Source organism: Pocillopora verrucosa, chromosome 1, assembly GCF_036669915.1.
Source record: "Pocillopora verrucosa isolate sample1 chromosome 1, ASM3666991v2, whole genome shotgun sequence".
NCBI lineage: Eukaryota > Metazoa > Cnidaria > Anthozoa > Scleractinia > Pocilloporidae > Pocillopora > Pocillopora verrucosa.
In genome coordinates, this window is record NC_089312.1 from 31489773 (window position 1) to 31500243 (window position 10471).

Sequence of the window (10471 nt, forward strand, 5' to 3'; positions counted from 1 at the left end):
AAAAAATACGCTGATAGCCAAAAAGCAATGATTGATGACTTGCTTTCAGTTCAGCATAGATGTACTTGCTGAGGTTTGATTGACATGGGAAAGAATTAGTCCGAAATTATTATTCTGATCGCACGTTGAAGAGGTTCGCGTGGTATCATGGAATTTCGGATTATTTAAGCGTTTCGCGGGAAAACTAGGTCATTCTAGGTCGGTCAGCCTTGAACACTTTCTTTTTGGTATTTTTTGTAGTTTTGGTTTTCCAACTCCCTGTACAAAATCATAACAATCATTGATTTTTCTTTGTTATTAGTAGAGCAACCAGGTTAGTTTACACTTTCCTCGAGGTATTGTGCTGCTGCATCAGATGAGGAATACGTTTCACACATTTTTGGCCACATCTATAGAGTGATTTTTAAGTGGTTTTCCGTATCTGGCGTAGCACGGGTTCATTTCTAGAACCCTTAGTTTTAGGGTATACATGTTATGATTGTATCAGGATGCGTAAGCTAGAAGACTGACTGACTCATTCTAAATGAAATTTTCACATTGAATATCTCGTGCACTACGACTTCAACACGGACAACGTGTGTAATTCATTAAGAATTCCGGTTTAATCGACACACACGCAATGGGGCGCTAGAATTACCCAGGGACACTGGACACCATTAAGTATCCTAGCGACTGATTACTGATTCATCAAAACAAGTTGACCGGCGTTATCGATCGCAAACCTGTTTTGATTGCATGACCTAACCGCAAGGTTGACTAAAAACGTTATGGCGCTTCCACAAACCGTGGGCTTCAAAGCTGAAGTAGTCGATGAAGAAGGAGTTTGGTGTGCGTTCACTACTGAAGAAGTAGACGATGATTACGTGATCGTTTCCTTTGACGGCTGGAATGCGGATTGGAATCGCCGCGTTTGTGATCCACGAGAGATCAGGGATCGAACATTGCCTAATCGGAAAAAAAAGCAAAGAAACTTTTCCCTTCAGTGAACAGTCTCTTCGCTTTAAGAAGACCAACTTTTACTTTTAAATATCACCCAAACTTATGTAAACAAAAAGCTCAAATTACGGTTCGCTTCAATTTCAGGCGTGAATTTGCATAATCTTTCATGGACGAAATCTTTTTTAATTTCAAAGATCAAAACCATTTTCTAAACTACATCTGCTTTATCTTTATCCACTTAAAAAACAAAGCTTTCCAAATTACAATCAAAACACCAGACGTAGTTCACTTCGAACTTCTCGATCTATCCTAGTTTCTCAGACCGCATCCAAACAGGTAGACAGCTTCTATCTAAGACTCAGTGGAGCGTGACGTAAAATACCTCACGCGTTACTAGGTAACAGTGCTCATACATATGCACAAACCCCACTCAAGTTACGCACTTTGTCCGTGTTAAAGTCGCCATGTGAGTGCAGTCAGAATCAATTTTTTTCCGCGAAATAGATGATGCATTTTCTGGGGATAATAACAAGTAACATTTCTTAAGGAAACCTGTGTTTTTCATCTTGTCATGAGCGTGGGACAAAAAAAATTAAAAGAAAAACCAACAACCAACAATTATAGTTGAAAGTGTCTAAGAGTCATTAATTATCATTCTTTGGCACCGAACACTACATATTTTTTGACTATTGCTTTTCAGACAATGCCATCAAACCTGGCTTGGAACAATCCTGAAACGCTCTCGTTACAAGATATTCTACGTTTGCATCGGGGGTATAATATAATAATTGGGATGGAGAAAATCTCAACGGCCAAAAGCATATGGGTAGTCAACCACCCACTCTCCCCGCCCCCCAAGTTAGCCTTCATATCCTAATTTTTGCGTCACTTACACATTGCTCTTGGATGTATAAACTCGATCTAGCAAAGATTCTAAAGACGACCATCTCCATGGAACTTGGCCCAGTGAAAATGGTGCATGATCTTGTAACATTAACTTGTATAAACTGGAATGAACAAGCCAACAAGTCACTACATTAACCTGAGGATTTTCCATCCGTTTGGTTGAATATTAGTTACTAAAATAAAGAGCTTTGCTAGGAAAAGTTTAGGCTAACCTTCTGCTCTTCCAAATGTTTCATTCCCAAGGCCACCTGTAGAGCAATTTTCAGCAGCTGTTGGTCATTCAGCTTACAGTGCACATTCGCATATTCGTTACTTCCGTAATCCTTGCACCTCAAAAAGCTTTCAAGGCTACCAATCAATCCGGTGATGACAAGAATTGTCTTTGACGATAGAAAAGTCGTCTATCAGGAACAAATCTGCTGCTACAAATTGATGGGAACTCGACGACGTGAGAAAGTAGCCTACCAGCATGCACATTAGGGAGTACTGTAAAAGTTAGCATATACCTTTGGTAGGTTAGATATCGACAAAAAGAATGGTCCTAAAACGTTGCGCCTTCCCGATAATTTTCGTTGAATCAGGCCACGAACCAGCCATAGTGTGGAGAAGATCAAAGTTGAAGAATAAAATTTGACACTCTGGTCATTACAAATTAAAATTTCCCTGCGACGATTCAAACCAATTAGACAAATTGCGTGGCGTGATTATGCTAATTTCCCTTGACATATGACCTCTTTGCCGGGTACAAAAAGTGAGACCAAACACCAGCTAATAAAACGAAGTTATCAAATGGATTGAAGAATTCTACATTTTACTGAGAATTATATCTCTTTAAAATATTTACTTGTTTTATGGAAAGCAGCGATTGTGGGGGCTGCGGTTATTGCAGCCCTAATTTCTTTCCTGAAATGCCAGGACAACGTATCGAGTCAATTGAAGTACTTGCTTGTCGCTCAAGACTGTTGTGGTCCATAACTGCATAAATTAATTTATGATGGAAAGAAATTTGCAGAACGGAGGGCCAGTTTCGTATGAAAAATCTAGGAAGAAACTGCAAGAATTCTTCCAGAATGCATGCGTGTTGTTTCGTAAGTAACACTGTAACGTATTTTAACTTGTTTGTGTGTCCCTTTGAACTACGCGGTATGTCGAATATAAAAATCTTTAATTTTGATCTTTTTCCATACTGTGCGTGGCTCGTGACCTGATTCAACGAAAATTATTTTGGAGGCGCCTTCCCACCACTTTTGTTCACTATGTAAGTCACGCAAGCGTCACGACAGATCACGTTTATGCAACGTGTTAGGACCATTCGGGAACTATTCTCCATTCAGTTGTTATGAAAACCTAAAATCGTCAACGTATGGGATAAACAAATGAAGTTTGAACGGTCAAAAGGATACCTTGGTCCAGATTTAGGCATATGATTGCCTTGGGCAGAAATTAAAGTTGCACACGGCTTTTGGTGGGCTTTAACATTTTGAATAGTCAGCATTGAAAGTCGCGAAAGGAAACGAAAGCACAAACAATAACTTGCGATGCCTTTGTTCTTAACTCCGCCCTGAGTTGATAAGCTAAGCCTAAAGCTAAGGAAATACTCCCTGGGAAAGAAAGGACGCAAAATCTCCTTATCTCATTCAGCAACGCAGCTCTCGCAAGTGAGCAAATAAAATAAAATAAAATAAAATAAATGAAATAATTGAAATAATAATTGAATAATAAGAATAATAATTGAAAAAATAAAATGAAATAAAATAATGGACAAAGGTGATCATTATTCATAAGTTAGTTACGTTGTAACGTTAACACATGATCAAAGATGGGATTTTTATATACAACTTCTAATGGAGTGGGAGTACCTCTTTCCTCGCACGATACTCTCGGTATCGAATCAACACTCCCGTCGTCATGCGTGTGCGTTTTTTTGTTTAGCTGCGTACTAGTATTGTCATTTCCAACATTTAGCAACGGAATAAGAGCATTTTCCTCCAAAGGCGCACTTTCTTCAGTATCAGCATTCATATCTTTCATTATCACTTCAGCCAAATCTTTGTTGTCTATGCAGGCCACATAAATCTCTTCCACACCTTCGTTGCCCTGATACCGGTACCGATAGAAGTGCAACATGTTTAATTGAGAGCAGTTTTAAGGTGTTAGACATCGTCACAAATGCCCTGGGGATCGAAATGCCTAATTGTTCAAAACAAAAATGATAGTTTATTTTCCACTTTTAGTCTTCTTATAAATTTTATTTAACAGCGATTATGGTTTAAAAAAAAAACAATTTTTTGGGCGTTTGATCAAGTTAACGTTTAGACGCTATCAAGTTCGATTGCGCTCAATAAGTGTTACCTCGTGATTTCTTCTTGCACGTCGACACAAAAACGCCATCCACACATGAGTGCGAATATTGTGCCACCACACACACTTAGCACAATAATCAGGGAGAAAGAACGTTGTTTTTCCTTAATTGGCGAGGCTGTAGTTGAAAACGCATGTTGAAGTAAGAAGAATAATTAAAAAATAGTCAGATTAAACACCGCAAGGACCTGTCAAGCGCATTATTTGGTGCAGCTGGTAGTTTCGTCTCATATCGCGAGAAACTGAAACCTTATTATCTGCCCGCTAGGATTTGTATATAACGAGGAAATATTTCCGCGGCGCTGCTCGTTGTAACACAGTAATGTCCAGTACTCAAGGAATTTTGTGAATCTACACTAGTGAGCTGTTCTAAAACACTTTTTGCGAGTGCTTTTCTAAAGCATTCTTTTCAAATAATCTTAACTGCCTTCCCAAAAGGAATGGTAGTTCCATAATAGAATTTAATGCCAAGATAAGAAATATAGAGCATATGTCTCACCCAGATCCTTTGTGGACAAGAATGCCGGCTTTGATGCTTTTTCTCTATTATTATTTGAAAAGCAGTAGTATTTTCCATTATATTCCCTCTTTACATCCTTTATTACCAGCAGACTATGAATTTGCTCGTCGTCGAGGAAAATGTCAGTTTCTTGAATCCGTAAGTTCAATTATACAGCAAATGCGTCATCGTTCTGTATCCATGTGATAGACGGCATGGGATAACCTTTGGCAGCGCAGTTAAAGGTTGCGTTGAAACCAGCATCAACAGTTTGGTTCTTATGATCCTCGAGAATTACTGGTCCCAGGGAGGCTTACACCGGCAATTTCAGATAACGGAGAATGTTTTTTTTTTAATAAAGAAAGTAAGTTTTGAGAACACGTCAAAATATTTTAGCAGAGTAAAGATCAAGTAAAACAGGGAAGGTAGCTAATTAAGGAGAACGCTAAAGGGATAAAGAGAGCTTCGTCACAGTAAGGGCATTAAAGGTACGCGGGAAAATCCGCGGAAAACTCACTATCAGTAGCATAAAGTTTCACGTTAATTTTTTTCAGGTATATAAGGTAAGTTGTTTACAAGGAAATGGAATGTGATGGGGCGAAGTCTAATGTGGCATAATAGAATTTGATTGGTAGAATACAATTAAAGCGCGTGAAAAATTGCCTCATTTTCATGAAGTGCAATGATTGGGTATGTTCGGATTCAACTTTGGACGTTGTTTTCATAGTACGTGATGGAATGTAAGTTGTTTGGCATGTGCGTTGCGAGAAAAGGAGCGGAAAAACACGTTTTAACTTAAAAATGATACAATAAAAATAAATACGAACCTTTCATATCCCGTTAAATATCGACTTCTCTCTTGCAAGGGCCACAATCATAACACTTACTTATCAAATGAGCCGAATTTCTAGTTAATATCATTCTTGTGCACAGATTGATATCCAAATGCTGTGATACGACTGGTTCGAGATTGGTTCGAGCACCAATCTGATTGATGTGAGATAATACCTTAATGCGGCAATCAGATTGGTGCGAGATACATACCCTAATTCGACAACTTTATTGGTGCGAGATTCACACCTTAACGCGGCGATCTGATTGACGCGAGCAACATACCACTCTACAAGCTAAAACAGAGTTTTTTTTCCCATAAAAGAAAAAAAAAACTAACTAAAAAAGCTACCGTTGCTTATCGTTGTTTTCTCTGTAAAAGAATGGGGTCAGAGTATCAATTACCGCAATTTCCATTTTGCAAGTTGCTTGTAATTCTCTGTTATTGAAACCGTGCGGCATGAAATGGTCTCATGACATAGCCTTTAAAACCGCATTCTTCTTTGGCAGTTTTCAATTCAGTATCATCCTGGCTGTTAGAATTGCAGTACCATTTCCCTCTTAACCATAAAGTCATGATTTCCTTCATAGAAAAAGGAGTTCTTCTCGCTTTTGTCGTGCATGATGCAAAACGGCGTCACTAACGATATTATTAATTTTCGATATTCCATTATTTATATTTTAGCGATTCTTGTCGAAATGTCTCGTAAACGTCCTTGACCTTTCACAGAAACTTTGTTTCCGTCAGAAACTATAACCATCGTACCAGCAATAAATTTAAGAGGAGTTTTATTTCCTGAAGATTCGACCGAACTCTTCTATTTACACGTCATTGCCAGTGGTTTCCAAGTAATGTACATTGCAAGATTGGAAATAACATAGGAAATACGAAGAACATAAGAAGTACAAGACACTATATGATTGGGCGATTTACTTGACGATTTTGGAATACGGCTGGCATAAGAACGTTACCTACGATTACAATTCAACTCGAGCTTGCACCTTTTATTTGCATGATCCGCGCGAAAGTTAAACCTCTATGGATAGCCGCGCGGACTGAAGCTTGGAGAGGGATTGGTTTCCACACTCTCAAACTATCTTCACCAACTATCAGTTTACAACTTTTACTTTCCTGTCTGTTCCAAAATGATAGCTTGATGTATCTTTAAGCTCACGTGATCAGCGATGCCTTCAATACTCATTGAGGTTTTTTGGAGAGTAAGTGAAATACGCGCCCCACCTCAGAATTTAAAGCCCATGAAGTCGGCGTCGCTAATGCTGAGACATTTTAGTCATTTTATTGACCAGAGGCCCTACCTTTACAACGAAAGATATTGGTAAGCGCCAAAGGATTCAGATTCCCAAACCAATATGTCACGCTCCAAAGCCTCACCACAAACAAAATTTGAGATACTGATTTGAGCTATACCTAATCAAGGGTCAGGCTTGATAATTGAAAAAATTCAGAGTTTTCATCTCTCACATTTTCTCCATTTCATTGTTTAGACGTATTTATTTGATTTTTTTTGAGCACCCTATTTTAAATCTTATCCCTTCAATACAGCACATGTATGTTGCCAATGCTGATTTTCGAAAAAAAAAGCTTTTTCCGCCATTTCAGGCATTCAGAGGGGTAAGATTGACATGCGCGCAAGTGAGGAATGATGACCTAATTTGCCAGTACGTGTCATTTTCGTTTCTTTTATCTTTGACCATTCTTCTTTTTTTCTTTTTTACGCAAGGAAGGATCTTGAAGGTGGGTGAGCTCGAACCACATGGGACTGGAAAAAACGTCTAGGAAGACACACAAAGAAAAAGAGTTTAAAAGGAACTGTAACCAGAAAATTGGGTGGAAGCCCACAAAAGTGGGATATATTGGAAATGATCCTGTAGATCATGACCAAGTTAAGGCCGGTAGGAATAGTATGAAAAAATAATAACAATAATGACTTTATTACAGTATTTCTACTAAAAGGTGGCTCTTCATCTGTAAAATTTTCATTAATATTAAAGAGTTAAATAATTGTTTTTTCATTAAAAGTAAATAAAGTAATCTAGAATATGTACAAATCAAGAAACCAAACGTGCATTTGCCCTTTTTATAAGATACTTTCTCACTTTAGTTTTAATTTTCGATAAAATCAGGCATTCCACTAGTTGCTTTCGGACGTGGAAGGGAGTTAACTGCTTTAATTTTCTAGTTACAGCCAGTGTAGCGTAGCAGCTAGAGATCTTCTAGTTAATTTCCTCCTTCCGGTTGAAGTGTCGATTGACTTGGGTCCCCAGCGGGCTAAAGTTTGAGACACGCTCTTGCCTATTCCCATTAACAAGGAACAAAGAAACAAAAAAAAGGAAGAAAGAAAAATCCCTGATGGGGACTGCAAAAAATAATAGAACAAATCAGGGAGATTATCATAAAACTATCAAGCGAATAAACGAACTGCTAGCACACTAGAATTAAACTTAGCTCCGTCATAAATGGACTCGGAGGAGTCCCTTATAAAAATTCCGGTAACGTCAGTGAAAGTTATAATGCCCTCGGTAAGGGAATGGTAAGGAGGCTCGGACCCGAAGAGCATGGGCCAGAACGGGGACGAAACCCATTCGGGTAAGATAAGAGTACCCGCAGCTTTACCATTTGCAAAATGCCTAACAACCCGAGAAATCAATTATGGACACAGCTAGTACTGGCCAATTAGTTTACCCAACCCAGCAAAAGCAAAAGGCATCGACTCCTTCGCAACCAGATTCCAATAGCGCGAATAGAACCTAGTGCTTAGTTTAAAGTTGTGGGAATTTTCAAACCGATCAACAGAATGGGGACCCCAGATACCATCTACCCGAGTGAAAAAAATGTAAGGAAACCCCCTAGTCATCGCAATCAACGAACCTGCTAATGACAACCGCGTGCTCGTTAAGGGATCTAGGTACTCAGTCTACTTTAAAATCAGTTGTGTTCCGGAGAGCTAATCTAAAGATGGACAAAACGAGTTTGTGAAGATCTGGCTTCATGCTATCATTGCGAATAATGAGGGGATCTTGCGATTGACCATAAATCGCCTGTAGTCACGCTACCGTTGAAATAATTGACATGGAAATTTAAAAAGAACAGGTCACAAAACACGATGTCACGTGACCTAAAGCAACTAATTCCGAAGACCGTTCGCCAAGCAAACGGTTGGAAGAGCATAAACAATGATGTGACTAAAGGCGGATTTTCTTTGTTTCGCGCATCACACTCTTTCTCACGCTCCGAGCGTGCGCATTCATGTATTGCACTTTGGCCCCGCCAATCCACCTCTTCATGAGGCTAGACCATAGTTTTCGAAAAAGAAAAGAAACCTTGTCATTAAGAGGTGTGCACTAATTAAACTTTAAAAAAATTTGTGTTTATACGTCTCCTTGGGTGGTATTTCATGTGGTCTATTTAAACCTTTGTAAGTTCAGATCTACAATACACGATGGCATCCAATAATTTTTACAGTTACTGAGCAAAGAAAGTGACAAGGTAACGCCAATAGCGAGCCAGCTGCAATAGTAAAAATATTGCGACAAAATTAAAAAACATCGTAGCGCAGCCAGTCCACTGCAACATTGAACTTGTTCGCTCGTTCAGGATTACCCATAATAATTTCCCTCCCAAAAAAAAGGAGCGCTTCAGCTTCCCTCAGAAACATGGAGAGACTGAATCAAATGAAATTGACAGGAAAATTTTATTTGTCCTCACTTTTTAATAACCTAATTTTATCTCATAAACCGCGGTGTTATACAGGGATTTCAGGCCCTGAGAAAAGCCGTAACAACACACGCGAAAAAATATCGTATTTTTTCACGTCTGTTGATATAGCTAATCGGCTGCTGACACGTCAATCGCCTTTGGCGTCCGCTCGGTCAGGTTGATGAATGAACGGCAAAGCCTTCACGATTCTCAATACAAGTTGTTTGTCTTGAGAATCCTCGAATTATGGCGGCTAAAATACTGAAAATTCCCTATTGCTGACAGACAGTAAGGTTCAAACTTTCCTTGAAGGGGAAGAAAACTAATATACTAAAAGAAAAACCGAAAGTTACGTATTTAGTGGCTTTGGTGTCAGTATTTCTCTCGGCTGAGAATGAAAATCGACAACTGGAAGATTTGCCATTGGCCGATTTTTGCCGTTTACCTGAAAGACTTCTCGGCAAGGAAAAAGTCGGTAAATGAGAATTTTGTAAATTGAAAATTACGACCATTGCTGTTTTTGTAATCATGATTCCACGCATTTTTCCATCTTAAGAGTCAGCGCCTGCCAACGCACTCTACGATTGTTATTCGAGGATTGTCTATTCTTTTATTTTCATTCATTCATGAAGTCCGCTTTTCTTGTCACTAAAGGGCTATTGTGTTTATATGATAAACAAAATAATGCCTGGTTGCTTGTAGATAAGCAATTCCATATCTACGCGCGCCCATGTATTATTCTCTACATCTCAGAATATTGTAAGGCTCCCTCCAATTTTTTTTTTTTTTTGGATATTGCTATTCCTTAATAAGATCTACTTTGCTTGCATATTCACTGGCAAGAGCATTGCGATATTTTGAACGAATACAGCATTTTTTCGTTTCTCTTTTAATTCAGCAGGGTGACAGTAGGGGTAGGAAATAAATGACAGAAATGTAGGCTTGGTTACATTTCGGCTAGTTTCGTGAGTTCGGCTACTTTGTTCATGCAAACTAAAAATAAGAATACATGTGGGCGTTCAGTGGGCTTTGAGTTTAGCCGTGCGGATGTTGTAAGAGACAGGAAGAACGGAATTTTGAGCGACTAAACACCACTGACGCCTTTATATGCAACACCAGGAAAACAGGTGTGAAAAAATGGAATTAAGAATACATGTTATTAATTCTAAATGTGTCATTCTTTGACACATGAATTACGATTCTAATCGAGTGCGGTA